This window comes from Sturnus vulgaris, chromosome 2 (genome assembly GCF_052056855.1).
Source record: "Sturnus vulgaris isolate bStuVul1 chromosome 2, bStuVul1.hap1, whole genome shotgun sequence".
Lineage (NCBI taxonomy): Eukaryota > Metazoa > Chordata > Aves > Passeriformes > Sturnidae > Sturnus > Sturnus vulgaris.
Genome location: NC_142244.1, coordinates 16,578,063 through 16,595,657, shown reverse-complemented (window position 1 = coordinate 16,595,657; position 17,595 = coordinate 16,578,063). Strand labels below are relative to the sequence as shown.

Genomic DNA, 17,595 nt, shown 5'->3' with positions numbered 1-17,595 from the left:
GAGTTGGACAAAGAATGGGTCGTTTGAGGATAAAGGGGGAGGGAGGACACTGCATTTCTGTTCACTGATGTTGTATTGGCTAAACAGGTTATTCAGGCAGCGCGGATAAGCAAAACTGATCCGCTGACTTTCTCTGTTCGGCTGCATCGATGTGCCACCGGTGGCTTGGAAATCTCTTCCTTACAGCCACGAGATCGCCCATTTTAAGAACATTTTGTGGAGGTGAAGGAGAAGGATTAGTGGATGTTGAAAGCCGTCTTTTCACGGAGTAAGTCTCAGACTGAAAAGGGCGGGGGATTGCTACAAATCTTCAAAACTCTTCACTGCCAGTTTGAAACCAAACTACACTGATGTCTAATCCCCAAACACGGAGCATTTGTCCAGGATGGGGCCCTTGAGCATTTTTAGGAGTTGATAGGTTGTGTCTGTTTGCCATTACTGCCCGGTCTCTCCCTGTTCAGTTCCAAGCCGCTGCTTATCCCGGCGCTTTCTCTCATCAGAAGAAAGCCCTCAGGTCACTCGGCGGGTGGGCAGTCGGGGTGCTCAGCCCCCGGGGAGGAGGGACGCGCTTCTCCTCCGCAAATTCCCCCCCGCTCTCATTCCGCCTTCTTCAGAAACGTGTGGAAAGGGACATGTGCCAGCGGCCCGGGCCGCTCCGCGATGGTCCAGCGGCTCTCCCGGACCGTGCCATCGGGCTGGTGGCGATTCCCGGTCCCCAGGACGCGTGGAATCCCCCTGGCGGGGGGGCAGCGAGGCTGAGGCAGGGGTACCACGGCACCGGCAGCGGGGTGGGCTTGGGCAGGCCGGTGCCGAGGAGGGCGGGCAGGGCAGCAGCGTGGGGCCGGGCGGCGCCATCCCACATCCCGCACCCCACATCCCTGATCCCGCATCCCCTCAGGGGCCCCGCGCGCCGTTTCCGTTAAGGGGGTGCCGCCGTTGGGGGGGGGGGGGGGGCCGCAGGGTGGGGGCGGGCCCCCCGCGCGCGCCGCCTCAGGGGGGAAGCGCCAGGGCCCCTCCCCGGCCCCACCGGGGGCGCCTCCCCTGCGGTACCTGGCGGGCACCGGGAGCACGGGCAGCGCCCTTCCCGCTGCCCAGGGAACCGGGGGAGTGAGGGCGGCTCTCGGCGCCCTTACTGCGCGGAGGGGAGTTTGGGGTGGGGGTGGGCGGCGGGGGAGGCGGCCCCTTTAAGAAGAGCCCCGGGCGCGTGGTCTCTTTAAAAGGGGAGGAGGGGGCGTGGCCGCCGCGGGGCGAGGGCCGGGCTATGTTAGTGAAGGGGCGGGGCCTCGAGGCCGAGGGAAGCCTGTCTCTTTAAGAGCGCGGCTGGTACCACCGTGCGGCGAAGGGGGAAGGGCTGCAGTCCCCTCCCTCTGGCTGGGGAGAGGCGGGCCGGGAGGGCCGGGCGAGACCACTGCGCGGCGCGGGGAGCGAGAGGCGGTCCCGCCGCCGGCCGAGTGAGTACCGGACGGTACCATTGCCGGGGCGGGGCGCGCGCGACGGGCGGTACCATTCGTCTCTCCGCGGGTTGCGGGACGCGGCGGAAGGGGGGGCGCGGGGGGGGGGGAAAGAACCGGTGTGGGGAAAAGGCGGGGGGGGGAGCGGGCGGGGGGAGCGGGCGCGAGGGGCTGCGCTGGGCGGTACCATGTGCGCGGGGAGCGGGGGGGGGAGGCGCCGGCGGACAATGGAGCCTGTGTGTGTGTGCGGGAGGGGGACGGAGCCGCCGCGCCGCCCCCGCCGGCCCCGGGCTGAGCGCGGTGAGTGCGGGGCGGGCACCGGGCACCGGCACCCTCACCGCCCGCCCCAAGTTCGGGAGTTGGGGGGGTCCCGGCGGTGCCCCAAAGGAGGCGGCGAGGGGAGCTCCGGGGTTGCAGGGGGTGCCTGTGGGGCTGTGATCCTTGGAGAGATGTGTGGGGAGCAGCGGATGCCTGGAGGATGTGCTCCACGGAGGGATGTTTTGGGAGCAGGGGATGCTCCAGGAGCTGTGCTCCATGGAAGGAGGTGTGGGGCATGTAGGATATTCTGGAAGCTGTGCTCCATGGAGGGATGTGTTGGGAGCAGGGGATCCTCCAGGAGCTGTGCTCCATGGAAGGAGGTGTGCTCCATGGGGGATATTCTGGAAGCTGTGCTCCATGGGGTGTGTGGGGAGCAGGGTTTGCCTGGAGGATGTGTTGGGAAGCAGGGGATCCTCCAGGAGCTGTGCTCCACGGAGGGATGTGTGAAGCTTAGGGGATACTCTGGGAACTGTGCTCTTTGGGATGTGTGGGGTGCTTTGGGGTGCGCTGGGAGCCCTGGAGGTTGCATGGAGCGGCACATGGAATGCTGTGCCTCGAGCTGTGGTGCAGGGGATGCCCCGGGGGCTGTGGCGTATGGAGGAATGTATGGGATGCCATAGGGGATGTGCTGGGAGGAGGGATGTGTGGGCTGTCCTGAGTCGCAGTGTGGTGCACGGGATGCTCCAAGAGCTGTGCTCCATGGAGGGATGTGTGGGATGCTCGGTGGTGCGGGGGATGTGCTGGGGCTCTGCTGTGTGGAGGAGTGCGTGAGGTGCTCTGGGTTGTGCTGGGGGCACTGGGGCTGTGCTGTGGGGTGCAGCCCTGGGGTGATCTGTGCTGCCCTGAGGTGTGTGGAAGTGCCTTCGGGCCGTGCTGTAGAGGACAGTGTTGGTGGACTAGAGATTCCAGTCTCGGTGAGGAGCTGGGACATAGGATGGGAGGGGCTGTTGAACTGGGAGCGAAGACTGTCTTAGGAGAAAGAAGCTGGTGTAAAAGCGGGGTGGGAGCTGTGAACTCTGTGGTTGAGCTGACGTGAGGGGCTGGGGCACAAGAGATCCACAGTAGGGATGTAGGGAGTGGAATACAAGGTGAAACAGGCAGTGAGAGGGTGGGAGATGGTGTGTGGGATATTAGATCACCTGGGATGTGCTGTGAGGAAGGCTCACATGGAGGGCTGTGGTGCAGGAAGTACTGAACTATGGGCATCTGCAGGAAAAAATGTGGAGAGCTGGATGAAGAAACAAGTATGAGGTTTGCTGGGGAGAGTGGTACACGAAGGGGAGACCATGTGAGGAGTTGGGACTTGAGTCATTGTAAGAAAGAGATACGGGAGTGGGATTGGGGAACCACTGGGAGCCAGAATATTATGGGGTAGGAAGTGCTTTCAGCATGAGGGAGGTGGTGCACATGGTCATGAGGGAAATTGTAGGGCTCCAGAGCTGGGAAGCAGAGTAGATAGATCAGGGGAGCAGAAATTTAGGGAAGCTAAGCTGTTAGTATCAAACTGTAGGTGGGATACTAAGTGTGGGAGGGGAGCTTGTATACGGGGATTGTGGGGAAGAGCAGTATCTGTCAAGGCAGGGGAAATGTGTTTGTTTGGAAGAATTCCTACTAGGTAGAGGAGAGGCTCTGTGTGTGTGTGCACGAGAGGGAGTCTATACTCTGGCTGGCTGCAAAGGGGGATGGGAGACTAAATCTGAAGTTTCATGAGGTTAAGGGTTGGATGATGAGAAAAAAATGAACAGTGGAGACTCCAAATGCTTAGGAAAATGTTGGGACAGGTAGAGAGATGCATGCAGGGCAGCAAGGCTCCACTTGCAGGATGAGAGGCAGTCCTGTATTTCTGTCTTGTCCAGCTCCATGTCCTCAAGTTCTCGGTGTAGGTGGTGGGTCTGAAAAGGCCTCTGAAGATGGAGTGTTTGGGATGTGAAAGGTGGATTTTACTCAGGGAAGGTAGACAAAGCATGAGGAGACAGATGGGAAGAATCTGATGTGACAGTCAATTGTGGGTTGCTATTTGGGTGTAAAATATTAAGGTGGGATGATTACATGATTAGTGGTTTAATAGTAAACTACATGAGAAATCAGAAAATTGTCATGCAGCAATGAAAGAATGAAGTAAGTGTCAGATGGGAGCTGGTTGTGGAGTGATTAAAAGCCCACCAAGGTGAAAGGGAAGATGCTTTTATTCTTCAGATGCCAAACCTAACATGGACTCTGAAGCTGGTCTGGAAATAACCATGAACCTTACTTTTGGGAGAGGAACAGCAGGTCTTACCTGGTAGCCCTTATCTGCTAAAGAAACACCTTCTCCTTGGTCTGGGCAGAGAAGAAAGGGTTGTGCCAAGTGAAGTTTGTCTCCTTAAGCCTCCTTGTTGGTGACTGGTTGTTTTTCTGTCAAAACACAGTTGGAGGAAGCGGGGGAGACAGCTCTCTCTGTTTTTAGGGGTTCCAGTTACATTTTTATTTTCCTTGAAAGTATTTTGTCCTTGATTTCTCTGTGAAAAGCCCACACAGACATAGGATGCTCTGAAGCATCCTTAAATGTATCAAGCTTTAAAAGCATGCTGCAAAAAAGTAATGCAGATTTTTTTTCTTCTGTTTTGTTGGATTATTTGATCAGTGATTGCTTGAGATATTACAATAACAACCGTTGGAAAGCTAGGCAAGGCATTATGTGAAATCAAATGAAAGAATTAACATACTTAAACAGTTTTATTCCCACTTCTTTTTGTTTACCTCTCTCCTGCTTCCTATGAGGTCTGTAATGGCCAATTTCTGGCTGAAGTGGGGTATTACAGGTGTGGAACTGGGGAAGTTGGTCAGGGGCACACACACGGAGTGGTTTTGTGTCCATCCCACGGCAGAGGAGCTGTGCTTGCACGAGTGCACACGCCTGCATCCCATGGCACAGGGATCTCTTTCCTTGCCTGAACTACAGGGATTGTTTTCCCGGTGTTTTATAGCCATTTTGGACAAGTTGGCATGATGGCTCTGTTACGCGGTGTGGATTTTTTTTTCTTTTAACAGTGATCTCCAAAGAGATTATTTTTAATGAATGTGTCCTTTTTTTCTTACTCAGTGCATAAAAATGGCTCAAGGGCTCATATTCTTTCCCTGTCTCCCTTGCTGGCCTCTCCTCAAACAACAAAAGAATGGCATCTTTCTTTTTTTGACTTGGAGTTAGCAACAATGTTAGTTTTGGGATTTTGGAATTTTCTCAGTAGGGCGAGTGTGTGTTGTTTTTGATTTTGTTTTTTAATCTGTTTTTTTTGGGGGGGTCGGGATTTTATTGTGGAGAGGGGTCTGGGGATCTTGGGTCTCACTGCACTTGTGTGAACTCTTAACACCTTAATTGAAGGGGTGGAGATGCTGAATCACTAACAAAGACCTCCTTTATCCAAAATGTTAATCAATCATTGACGTTAAATAAGTGTGAACAAAACCAAGCAAAAAAAAAAACCCACCCTAAACAAGGTTTTGTGTAAGTCACCCTCCCATTCAGCTGCTCATCTTTGGTCAGGTTAACGTGATAAATTCTTTTGGGGATGTAGTTTTGTGCCTGTGCACTTGGTTTTTGCAGTGTTTGGTAAAAGTTCTGTTTATGACTTCTCAGTGTAGTTTTCCCAATGCAGATTATTTAGCTTCTAGAGGTCTAAAGATGTTCTGGGAGAAACTGTGATTACTCTGATGTGGGGGAGTGGCTGGACTATGATGATACTGTTGTGATCATCTTTTTGTATGCTAGGTTGCTTTTTTTGGTTTGTTTTTTTGGTTTTTTTTCCCCCCTTGTTTATTTTGGGGAGGTATTTTGCTTTTCTGTCTTCTGATCAGTTAATTTGTTTATTGGTCAACACAATCTTCTAAGCTAGGCAGGACCTGAATTTTAATGTGAAAGAAAATAAAGAGGTTTCTGGTTATACAACCAGAAACTTTGTAGATCTCTTCTGGATATTATGAATACAAAGGGTGTGGACTCTTTCTTCCCTGTGCTTTCCCCCTCCTTTCCCCCCATCTTGCATTTCATCTTTACAGTTCATGTGCTTGGATTGTTTTCAGTTAGGGTTAGTCCACAGCCAAACTGCATTTGTCACCAAATATCCAAATATAGAAGCTGAGGTGACTGTAAGCCACAAGGCTAAAATATTCATATACTACAGCTTTTCTGAGCAGTTTATATGTTTGATGTGGATAAGAATGGAGTACCTTTGATCCATATTTCCCAGCTATTCAAAGGCTTGCTGCTCTGCAGCACATTGACTTCCCATACCTATTTCTACATGTTTCTTCCTAAATGTTGTTTTTTTCCTCTGAGTTCTTGACATGGTGTGTCAATTCTCTTGCCTCACAAACTGTGCCTATGGCTTAGGAATTTTGCTGGTCTTTTATAAATTCAATAGGAAAAAAACCCCAACCCCAAACAGCAACAAGTTTATCCTGTGAAGCAATTACACTCAAGTGAGTATTCAAACTAATTTCTATCTTAAATGTGAACTGTGCTACCTTGCAGGGCTTTTTTCTCTTCTGCTTTGTAGAAGTTTTTCAGGGTTTCTTCATAGCAATGCAGGCAGCCTTCATAAAATCCTTCTAACTCGTTTGTGTGGCCTTGGACTTCACAGAAATCTCTGTGCCTCCCTAAGGCCTGTGGTCTGTTTACATAGATATGAAGTCCTTTAACCCATCAAGTTTTGCTGTGGGCTTGGATTTCCTGCTTACAAGCTCTGCTGGAGTCCCTCTAGTCTTCCTGCTGGCAAAATAAAGGTGTTAACTCAGTTTTTCAGAGCAATTTGTGAATGGAAGGCGATTTCATTGCTGAATTTTGTTCAAGCACCGCTCTGCCTATTGAATTTAAAAGAGCTTTCCCCTACGTACCCTTACTTGTCTGTTAGGTTTTTTTTTTTTACTGCTTTAAAAGTTTAATTGTTTTGGAGCTTGATGTCCTTTGTAGTAGGGACTCTACAAGTCCAGAAGAACAGGAACTTTATTCATATTTAGGAAGTCCAGATAATCTTGAAGAACTTGAAAAAAAAATAGATCTGTTGGGAAATTGCTGAAGGGTTGCCTTTAAGACCATGCAGGCTCATAAACGCTGGTTAGCAACGATAGGTGACATTTATTGTGCTGAACCCAAGTGAACTGTTCCAGTGTTAACTTTTGATTTGTATTTTTGAAGAAGCAGGGGGGTGCTTTGTGCCTGCACCCTTACCTGTGGGCCAAGCTGCCCTCTGTTCCTATTCCTGTGAGCCCTTCCTTCAGTGCTGGAGATGGGTTTTGAGGAGTCCTTGGTGCTCATGTGTTTTGACTCTGCACCACCCTTCTGTGTGTGCTGGTGCTGCTGTTGGAGCAGCTGGATGCTGGAACAGATCAGGGAGCTGATCTGGATTAGGAGTAGCCTGGCAAAGAAATGGTGATACTTAGCCTGCATCAGTTTGCCAAACTGGTTTGCTGTTTGGCCACAGGCACATCAGAGACAGTGTGGTGCAGGGGTGGGAGTAAATATTGGTAGCAGCAGTTCTCTAAGCTGGCATTGCTGCCAAAAGGAATGCTCATCTAACTATACCCTTAAGAGTCTGCTAAGCTTGCTAAATGTTTTTTACACCTGTTTGTTACAGCTTCCCTTGCCTGAGAACAGTTCCTCCAGCTTACCTTGTTATTTTTGCCAAAAGCCATCTCTGAACATATATGCAAAGTATCAAAAGAGAAGCTCTCTTTAAGAAGCTTTAAGCAGGGCCAACAGAAGAGTGTGGTGGAGTATGGAAGAGTTTCTGCTGTCTCAAGACTTTCTGATGATACAGAACATGTACTGTAAATTGACGATAGACTATTTAGTATGGTTGCAATTAAGCAGTGAAACTCATGCTGTGAGAATCTTGCTGAGGAGCAAGAATTCAACAAGAGTTAAAAAGTATCAGATGTCTTTAAGAATATGAAGAATATTCAATTATCGTAATCAGTGACAGTAGAAATTTTGGAAGAGGTATTAAGCATGTGGTCTAAACCTTCCTTTTTATTCTGCCCTAGCAGTTGTGCTTCTATATTGGAAAAAGGGAGGGATGGAATAGCCTGTTGTGCCTGGGTTTGCTGCAGGGTTCTCACACTCCTCTCTGGAAACTTGATTGAGAACCAGTGTATGAGATGTGCCATAGGCTTCTGGTTGGATCCTGGTGAACCATCCTGAAATCTGGTCTGAGTTACTAAACTGTGGCTGTGATGAAGTGAACTGCTGCTTCACAACTTTCTACATTTTCTTTATTCCTACTTCTGTGGGTTGTTCTTGCCTGTTCTTTTGCAGAGTTGAGTCTGAGTACTCTGATTTTGATCTACTTTGACAACACTTAATTGAATTTATTTTAAATACTGTTATGAAATTGCAGTTAACTGTATTTGAAGAATGAATGTTATGTCTTTGGAGAGATCCTTTTTTTCAGACAGGCTTAAAAGCAGAAGTGGGATTTTCCTTGTTTGGCCTCCTAGAAGATGCTTGTGGAATAGGGAAGGGAGATGAACAGTGGAACTGTAAGGTGGTTGGCCTGTTTGTTTTTTAAAGCCTAAGCAGAATCAATGAAATCCTTTTGCAGGAAGGAAAAATGGAAGTGCCTTTTACCACTGACATGATTTCTTTCAACAAAGAAAGATGGAGAAATGTCCTCTAAGATTTCACTGAGAATTGGGTGCTGTTGCCTTGAAAACAATGCTGGTTTTAAGTACTCCTTAGTGGTGCAGTCGATGGCATAAAGAGTGGATGATACACACAATAATTTAGCTGCATATGGAATCGAGGGAGAGCTTGCCGTTTTCTGTGTTGAGTTCAGAGCAGTTGTTGTTCAGGCACAGATAGCCACACAGCTGCCTGTTCAACTCCTAGCACTGGCAATTGCTCTGAGCTGGTGTCTTGTTTTCATGGCTCTTTGGCCTCTTAAGAAAGCAGTGCCGCTGTGTTTCTCCTCCTTGGCTTTCTGGTGGGGCTCTGTCTCATAGTAGCAGAGCAAGAGAGCTTTAAATCACTGACCCACCTTGTCACTGGATGGTCTCCGTGTGCCTGTGGTTGTCCTCTCTGCCTTCTGAACAAAGGGTGCAGATATCTGTTTTACCTTATCAGCAGGGTGGCTGGGGCCCATGGGCTCTTTTAAAACCAGGGTTGCTTGGATTTGGTGGCGAACCTGAGAACAGAGCTTGGCTCTTAATGTGCCTGTGATTTATCTATTTGACCACGTTACTTACGCTCTACAAATTGCTTTAAGTCTCTGAGTCTGCTTGTGTATGTTGTGTCAAGCTATCTTTGCCACCTTTGCAGTGTGTACAGAGTTGTGAAGACCTGAACAAAAAATCTGGTTTAGTGGTTCACTGATAAAAACACTGGGCAAGATAGAGCTGTGCAGGCAATTTTTCAGGTTGCTCGGAGCTCTGCTTTCTGCATTTTGCTAAACTGACTTCCTCAGGTGTCTTGATATCACTGTTCCACTGCCTGTAAAACGGCAGTGTTTTATCTATGTGCCAATCTGGATTTGTTTGAGGATTGATTAGAAATGTATTTGCAGTGTAATATAAAACCAAACTGTAGCCTGTTGAGGTGAGCAGCCACAGCCTCAACAGGGACAGCTGGTACAATGGACAGTTGAGGCATGTGTATGGAAAAACTTTCCAGGACTTCTGCTGGTGGAATGGAAGTTTTCCACCACATTTTATATGTATGTATGAGAAGGAAAGTAAAAAACTCCAGGTCAAAATGATTTGACAGCTTGTTAGCAAGTAAACACTTTCTTCTGCCTCTTGAAAATAATAATTGTATATATATATATGCATATATACAAAAAAAAAATTAACCTTCTTGTGGTTGGGGGATAGAAGGTTGAAACTGTCAGGCAAATAGCCACCATCCAGCAGAAATGCTTCTGAATGCTTTAGTGAAAGCCAGCTTTGATTTGACAGTTATGAGGCTTTGAAAATAGCGCTGTGTTTATACAGCACAGTAAATACTTTGAAGTGCGTTAGGCTGTGCTGTACATGCGTGGCTAACTAGAGGAATATTAAATGCCTACATCTTGTGTCGAGTGAGGGAGGATCCTGCAGCAATTGGAATTGCATGCTCTTCATACTTTTATAAGATCGTGTCAAAGCAGTAGATTTGATAATAGACCTGATTATACAATTGCTTAATTTCTTGTCAAAATAACATTTTTACATGCAGTGTTCTGAGATCTTTGAGGTGACCTCATGTTATTTATCAAATGTCAGTTTTTCATCCCAGCAGCTTTGATATAATCATGTAGCATCGTGGAATACTGTGTACATGCAGTTTTTGCTTGCTGGAGTTCTTTGAAGTGCCTTACTCCTTAGAAGAGTCATTGCTGTGTGGAAGAGCCTGCATTTAAGGACTGGCAAGCCAGTATGGAATCACTGTACTATGCCACTGAGGGTCATGCTGCTGCTCACATGCCTAATGTGGGTCTAAAAGCAAAGAAATGAGAGGTTCAGTGCACCAGGGACAAACACACCCTGGCACACATTTTACCCAGCAGCAAGCCGTAGGGGATGTAGTAGCTTCAGCTCTGCTCCCGTGGGAATGCTGAGTTTGTGGTGTTGAGCTCCCCCGGTGCCTGAGAACAGCAGGAGGGCTCGTGCAAAGGAGCAGAGCAGAGGGATGGCTGCTGGTGACAGTCCTGAACGAAAACTGGTCTGGCAGGCACTGCTGGAAGGTACTGATGCTCAGGGGAGCCTTGGAAAAGTGCTTATTTGGGAGGAGAGAGAGCAGAGAGCTGTAAAGGTGAAGGTTAACATGAAGGAAGGTGTATGGCTCGCCCCCAGCAATTCCGACTGGTGTCATGTGTCATGTCCCCTTGCAGCAGAGTGGGGAATTACTGCTTGCTGTAGCACTGGGTTTTTCTCAGAGGAGCTCTGTCCTGTACTGACCCATCCCAGCCCCACTTAGCTTATGAAAACTGACAAGATTGCAGCCCAAGGAATTACGCCTGAGGATTGCTTCTTATCTTTCATTCTGGAAGCCTGTTGAAGGGATGCCGAAAGGGAAGGAAAAAGCACTTGGGTTTTTTTCCGTGCTGATTGGTGACTTGTTTCTCCCCAGCCTTTTGTTTAAGCAGTGTGGTGTTAATACTTGTAGAAGAACCAACTGCTGTCTCCTTGGTCCTGTCTCCCCATCCCGTATTTCAGCGTATTTTCTCCCAGCCCCTTTCAATAGATTAGTTCCTAGAGAATGGGCTGCTGGCAAGGAGGTGTGTTTTACCTGTTTACCTGTTCATGCTGATGTCCCTATTTAAATTTTTGAAAAAAATAAACCCAGAGAAGTAAGGGGAAAGAGATTGCCTGTGGCTTCTCCTAATTCCTGACAAGTAAATGAAGTTTTGACAGAAGCCAAAGCTATGAAAGCAGGCCATGGAGAACTCTCATTACCCACTGGACTCCTGCATGCAATGCTGATTGATGCTAAGGCTACTGACTGCTAGCATGATGTGGAAAGCTGCAGAAGCCTGTCGTATATTAGGGAAATACAGTTAAAATGTTTCTTGAAAAATCCCTTATTGCTCAAGCTTTTGATCTTTATCGGTGTTAACAATAGCTGGAACTCCACGGCACCCCGACTGCTGCTCAGGTAAGCGACGCTCCACATAAGGAGCTCCAAACTCCACTTGTAAAGTACATAGACTGCTCTCAGCACTGCTAACAGAGGTGGAACTGAAGTGATGTTGGCAGCTGCGCCGGAGTGCGCCAGGGCTGAGCTGCGGTCAGCGCGATGTCGTGACAGGGTGCGCGACAGCGTCCCCGGCGCCCCGGCTGACCAGCACCTGCCAGTGCCACTGCTGCTGGTGAAGCTGAAATGGCAACAGCACCGAGGGCAAGTGTTTATAACGTTCCTGTACAGAAGCTGATAGTTGTAGCTTAGGCTTTGAGGTTTTTTTTTAAAGAATTTTTCTTTTGGCTTTTTCCCCAGACTGATTCTGGAACTGTGTCAGAATCTGCCAAGAGCTTGTTCCAGTCCCAAGTGAACCAAGTAGTTCAAGTGTTTTTTACATAATAGCAGATGGGAAATTGAAAAACTCTCCGTGTTTGTCTGTGTACACCTTGAATTTGATCACCAGCGTCCATAAGTGTCTGCCTCCACTGCTTTTGGGGAAGGAGTTGTACAGGGTCAGAAGGTGTCTAGGACAGCCATGCATCCCCACTGGAGTAGTAATGCACTGAAGTATTGTTAAATATACTGAAAATAAAGTTTAACAGACATATAGTTGTTTGTTTGACAAGAAGTGTTAGTGTTATTCACAACTCTTGAAAGTTATGCTTGTGAGACTAGTGGGCAACATGTCTGTTGCAAAATACTATTTTAGAATGATTTTTAAAGTACCTGAAAAGACTGATTACTTATACAGCCTTTGTATCAGGGCTACTGTTGGTTATCCATGTACTTGTCAGAAGGAAGAGAATAGTTGCTAGAGATACCATTTTCTCAGAAAAGGAGATAGTGACATGAGAAATTCATAAAACACTTAATTCTCTGAGGCTTTGAGTTTGTATTGTGCTTTGTCAGTGATTGTCTTCACTGCACATTTTAAGGATGTAGAGCAAAAGGTTGGATTTTCTGTGGTCTTTGATTTGAATAGACTTCAGGAGAGATTTGTTCTTCGTGAAAGGTCCATGTGTGTGGTGATAGGAGTTGGGTGGAAATATGGGAGGAAAGGTATCTGTACTGTCTTATTTGGGAGATGTGGATGGGCAGCCACAGGTAGGTTCAGCAGAGCTGCATTGTGTGACCACACTGTACTGCATTTGCATGGGCCTGATTAAATATTCTTACAGTTTCTGGGAGGCTTATCTTGTGGTCCTAAGTTCTTACATTAAATGAAGCAACTCAAGGGAATTTCTCGCCATGTAATGGCATAGAATCTTGCATGCCCTTTCCCTATCTGTGACTGTTGGTCTTCAAGATGCTAATTGTAGGTGAGTCTGTCTTTGCTCAGCCCCTTTTTCTGTGCTTCAGGGCTAGAGGTAGTTGTGGGCAATAACCTACTCATTTAGAATTTAACAGAGAGGTGCTTGCACACCACATGTGCAGGAGAAGGTATTTTCCCTGAGGAGGTTGCAATGCTGCCTGGTGGAGATTGTGTAGCCCCACATTCATGTCACTTAAACTTATTTTGCTACAAGCCCTTGATTGTTCTGTTTATTGAGAGTAATTTCTGGTGTAAAACTGTGACGAGAGAGATAATGCTGTGCAGACTTTGGAATAGTGGTGATTTCTCTGATGTGGTAAGACAATTCTCTGGGAGACTGTGAGAACTTTGTGTATCATTTTTTTGTTGTTATGACATAAACGTAGGAACACTATTTCAGGATAAGGTAGGACCATCTAGAAACTGATGACTGGCTGTGAGTTGCTGTCTAATCATCTTAGATGAACAACTAATCTACCCTTAGGTATCCAGGTTACCTATCTGAAGGTACCTGAGGTATTTTCTGCCCTTGTTTAAGAAAAAGGGCAGAGGGACCTGGCAGAAGATGGGCACAAATGTATTTCAATAAGCGTAAGTCTATCCATGCTTTGCCATCAGTCAGCACGGCCTCTTGTGCCAATGCCAGTGAGAGCATGGACACATGGTTGGATGAAACAGGAAAGTTGTCTCATGAATATTATTAATATCTTATCTGAAGGTCATTTTCAGCTGTATCACAAGTGCTGGAAGGGTAGAGTTAGATAGGCTTAAGCTGCTTTCCTGGATCCAGTACAGAGCTGGTGTGCAGAAGGTAAGGTTGCATTTTTGACACACCTATTTGAATGCTGATGGGTTCCATCCTGGTGGTGTGACAGGCATGTGCTTTATCCTTCCTGAGAAAGGATGAGGAAGACAGCTTTTGCTAGGAGGCAGATTTAAAGGTATATTTAATAGCCCTTGGTAGGGAGTCCTATCTAGAAATTTGGACTGCTGCAAGGGATTGAAGTGTCTTGTGTCCCTGTATCCTCAAGTGTCATAGAAAGATGTATGGGGTGTAGAATATTCATGACATTTTATCTATTTGCTTTTACATGATCTTAAGGAAGTCTGACAGCTCAATAAAAGCTTTGAATAACACTTCCTGTGTCCTCCTTGTTTCCCACTCTCCTTATCAATGAGGTGTGTAATCAAGTACATTATTAAACAGCAGCTTATTAAAAAGTAACGTGCAGCTCAGCTGCAAATGTGTAAAATAAGCAAATGCTCAACAAAACTGGTAAGTGCAGCACGTGATGAAAACCATTGGTAGCTCTTGGGTGTAGTGGAGTCACCTCTTGCCAGTGGAGCTATTCTCCCAATCATGTGGCTGAATGAGGGTCGGAGAAATTGGAGGTGCCCTTCCCAGTAAAAATGTGCTGAAGGAGCACGTGGGCTGATTCATTGCCTTGCCCCACCTCTCAGGTCACACAGGGAATCCACTGGTGGATGCACTTGCAGAAGTTTGCTTCCTGGTGGTTGTCAGGATCAGTGGTTGCTCAAATACCTCCTGCGGCTGCTGTTCTTGGTCCCTCCTAAAGCTTCTGTTGTTCTCAGAGCAGTCTCTTATTCCACTCTCTCCTTTCTTACCCACTCCACTGTCACAGGTACAATTCAGGGTGCAGGCTCAGCTTCCATTCAAAGTTATCATTTGTTTTCTGTAGCAGCACGTCTCCAGCCTCTTTTCTCTTTCCATGCTGATTTTGAGCACTCACCATGCTCAGTCCAGCACAGACTGACAGTCTCAGAAAGGCCATGGGGAAAATAGCAGTGTGCTCTTTCTTGTATGCCGAGAAAGGTTTCTTGCCTTTAATGCTTCATGTCACAGTCAGGCCACAAGTCTGATACTTTTATCTACTTGGTATGCCTTTATTTCATCTCTCCACATTCTCCTTCTCAAAGAGGGAAAAAAGACTGAAGTGAATCAGTGATAACTGCAGCTGTTCCTGCTGGAATAGCCATAATGCTGTACACCTCCAAGTACTTGACCACTTGTCACTATCAAGCTTCTTCAGCTTAAGGCCATAAAGTAGGAATTAGCTAGTTTGATTTTTTTTTTTTTAAAACCTTCTATTTGCAATACAGTAATATGGTGGCTGGTTTGTTGAAGTATAGGGGTGGTCAAAATATATAACTGAAAGGTGAACTAGGATGTGTATTTGCATCTTGTTAGTTACTCTGTGGTAGCTGCTTTGTATGCATGCTCTCAGCCTTTTGCTCTTAAATTCACTGTGAAGCAAACTGCCTTGTGCTGACAGGGCTAAGCCCGTGCAGGTGAGCAGCAGAGATGGGACACTAGGGAATGGAATTACAGTGCAGTAACTGGCTAGCCTAAAAGATGGATGGTGCCCCTCTTGCAGTTCTGAGCTGTGGTCTGCAAGGCTGTCCTTCCCTGCCAAACTGGGATTGAATGTTTCAAGGAATAGAGCTCTGAGCAATGTTTGTGATAGATTCTCTCCATCCTGACGTGTGCTGGTGTTCACATGGTTTCCTCTTCAAGAGAAAAGGTGATTTCTGTCCCTGCTTTGATAGAGGTGTGTCAGTATTGGCACTGGCAGGGCTTAGCATGTATTGTTTTGTTGGGTGGGGTGGGGGAAAGGGGAGAGGAGATACAACTGAGTAATTGGATTCAGGAATGATTGTGCTGCTGTGGTGAGTTTTACTGGGTGAAGCAGCTTGTTGCGATAGGTGTTTGTTTCAGCTTCTGTCTGCAGGTGTGACTTAGCTAGATAAGGATGGTCTATCACGTTGATGATTTCATTGTTTGATTTGGCTGGACTGGGTGGAGAATGTAGCTGCATTGTTTGGGACTAGCTTTGTAGTTTGGTTTTGTGAAGTGGATGACATGGCAGCACATTGCTACATTATTAAGGTGAAGCTACAGTAGATAATAGTTGGAGAATGTTGGAGGGAAGAGAATATGCACAGACTTTCACAACGCATAACTAATTAGCTTCCAGCTCCTGTGTTTCTGTTGGGAGATGTGGTCAGCAGAATGCATTGGAATTACACAGAAACATTTTGGTAGTGATTTCAGTTTGCAGTTGTACTTTAACTGCAAGGCTGTCCATGCTGTGTAAATAGCTGAGAGTGCTCTGAGATACCATGCTGGCCCTGACAGTGTGAGTGTTGTCTAGATTCATACTGTTCTTGCAGCCTCTACAGTTTTCACAGTGGGTGAGGGAGAAGCTGGCAGGCCACTGCTCTTTTTTTTTTTTTTTCCACTAACCTCAGATTTACCAGTAAGCCGCTCTTCAGAGCCTGCATTTCCTTGTATCGCCGAACTTTCAGGCACTTAAACTTGCTTTGGATTCCCATCATCCTGTAGGGTATGCAGTGATTTGAAGTAGGAGCTGCCAGAGCAGTAGATAGTACTTCCTCCTTCTAAAACCTGCCTGGTTTTCCCCTAGATGTGATTGCCTGGCTTTGCCTGATACTTGATGTTTCTGTTTATACATTGTCTGGCTGTGGAGGAGGTTGCCTATATGAAGCACAAGGGTTTGGCAGGAGTTGCTGGCCACATTGTGAGGGGAAGGTGAGCCTTTGAAGAGACATGGGTGCAGAGAAGGGAAGGTGACATGTCCAAGCTCTGTGCCAGCTTCTCTAAGCACAGATGAGCTCATGGAAATCTAGCTGGCTAAACATGGGAGTGCTAAAGCAGGTCTGCCCTATTTCCCCTCCATGGGCAGCATGGTTCTTCAGTCTTCCAGTCTGGTGGTGGATTCTTGGGTGCTGGTAAATGTTTCCAGGCTGAGCAGAGACTTCCCCTTGTTGGTGATTCAGAGCAACTTTTGATTTCTCTGCTTCTGGGGTTGAATGCATGGAAGGGATGCACGGCTTGGCTGTGAGTTCTTGTTGGTGAAACTTTTCCTCTCCTTTTTCCAGGTGACTGTTTTTTGTGAGACAAGTGGTTTGCAACTCATGGCCTCCACGATGAGTACTGCAGTGTCGTGACACCAGGGGTCTTGGTAAGCTACTTGTTGGAAAAACAAGGATCTGAAATATCTCCACGAATGTAGATCCATCTCTTTTGTCTCTGCAGTTGAAGTTGGAATTAATTTAAAGCCATCCACATTGTAGGCTGCAAGCAAGTAGGGTGAGGCTACATTTTCACCTGTTCTCACCTCCTCTTCTGAGCTTGTAATAGTAGTGATGTGGTTACATGATCAACCAGGTCAAGGGGCAAATCCAGCTGAATAGAAATTTCTGTTGTTTCCCTTGGGTTAGTTCCCACTCAGATCTTTCCCTGATGTCGTCAGCAGAGGTGGTGAGAATGAGTAGCCAGCTGAACCGTGCCTCTTCTCTTCAACCTTTGTCTGCCATACCCTAAAGCCATCCTGAAAATACAGCCTTGGATGAAGCTTTCCAAAATGTCTTCTTGAAAAGTGGTTTGACCATTCACTGTCACTGACCCTACCTCTAATTTTAAAGCAATGATATAGGCTTTGCTATGGCAGGCAGGCTACAGCTGCAAAAATACATTTCTCTAGAGCTTTTCCATTATTGAACCCTAGATTGCCAGGCATATGTATGTTAGAAGTGCATTGAGAAAAATCATGAGACATTCCATTTCACATTATAAAAGATGGTACGTTCCACATGTGCAGAAATAAGAAGCTGAGGAAGTTGAGTTGCTGTTGTTCCTCCTATGAATATATTGATGTATCCTTTATAGCTCTCTCTGGTAAGAATAAATTTAAACTGAGATTGGAAAACATGGTTCCCTTGCACAGTGCATCAGTTCTAATATATGGAACATGTGTGTATATAGAATAATAAAAAAGTAAGGTTAAAAAATTGGAAAATACTTCTCCCGTCCCTGGGTGAAGTACTTGAAAGTTTGGTGA

At 46.9% G+C, this 17,595-nt stretch overlaps 1 protein-coding gene across 1 annotated transcript in view; it reads left to right on the top strand.

Moving 5' to 3' along the window:
• The first annotated feature begins 1,863 nt into the window (after positions 1 to 1,863).
• The window catches only part of LOC148224633 (uncharacterized), an 18,091-nt gene continuing 2,359 nt past the window's right edge, over positions 1,864 to 17,595 (top strand). The window contains 1 exon segment of the mRNA XM_088157959.1: positions 1,864 to 16,716. The gene's annotated coding sequence lies outside the window, so the exon portion shown is untranslated.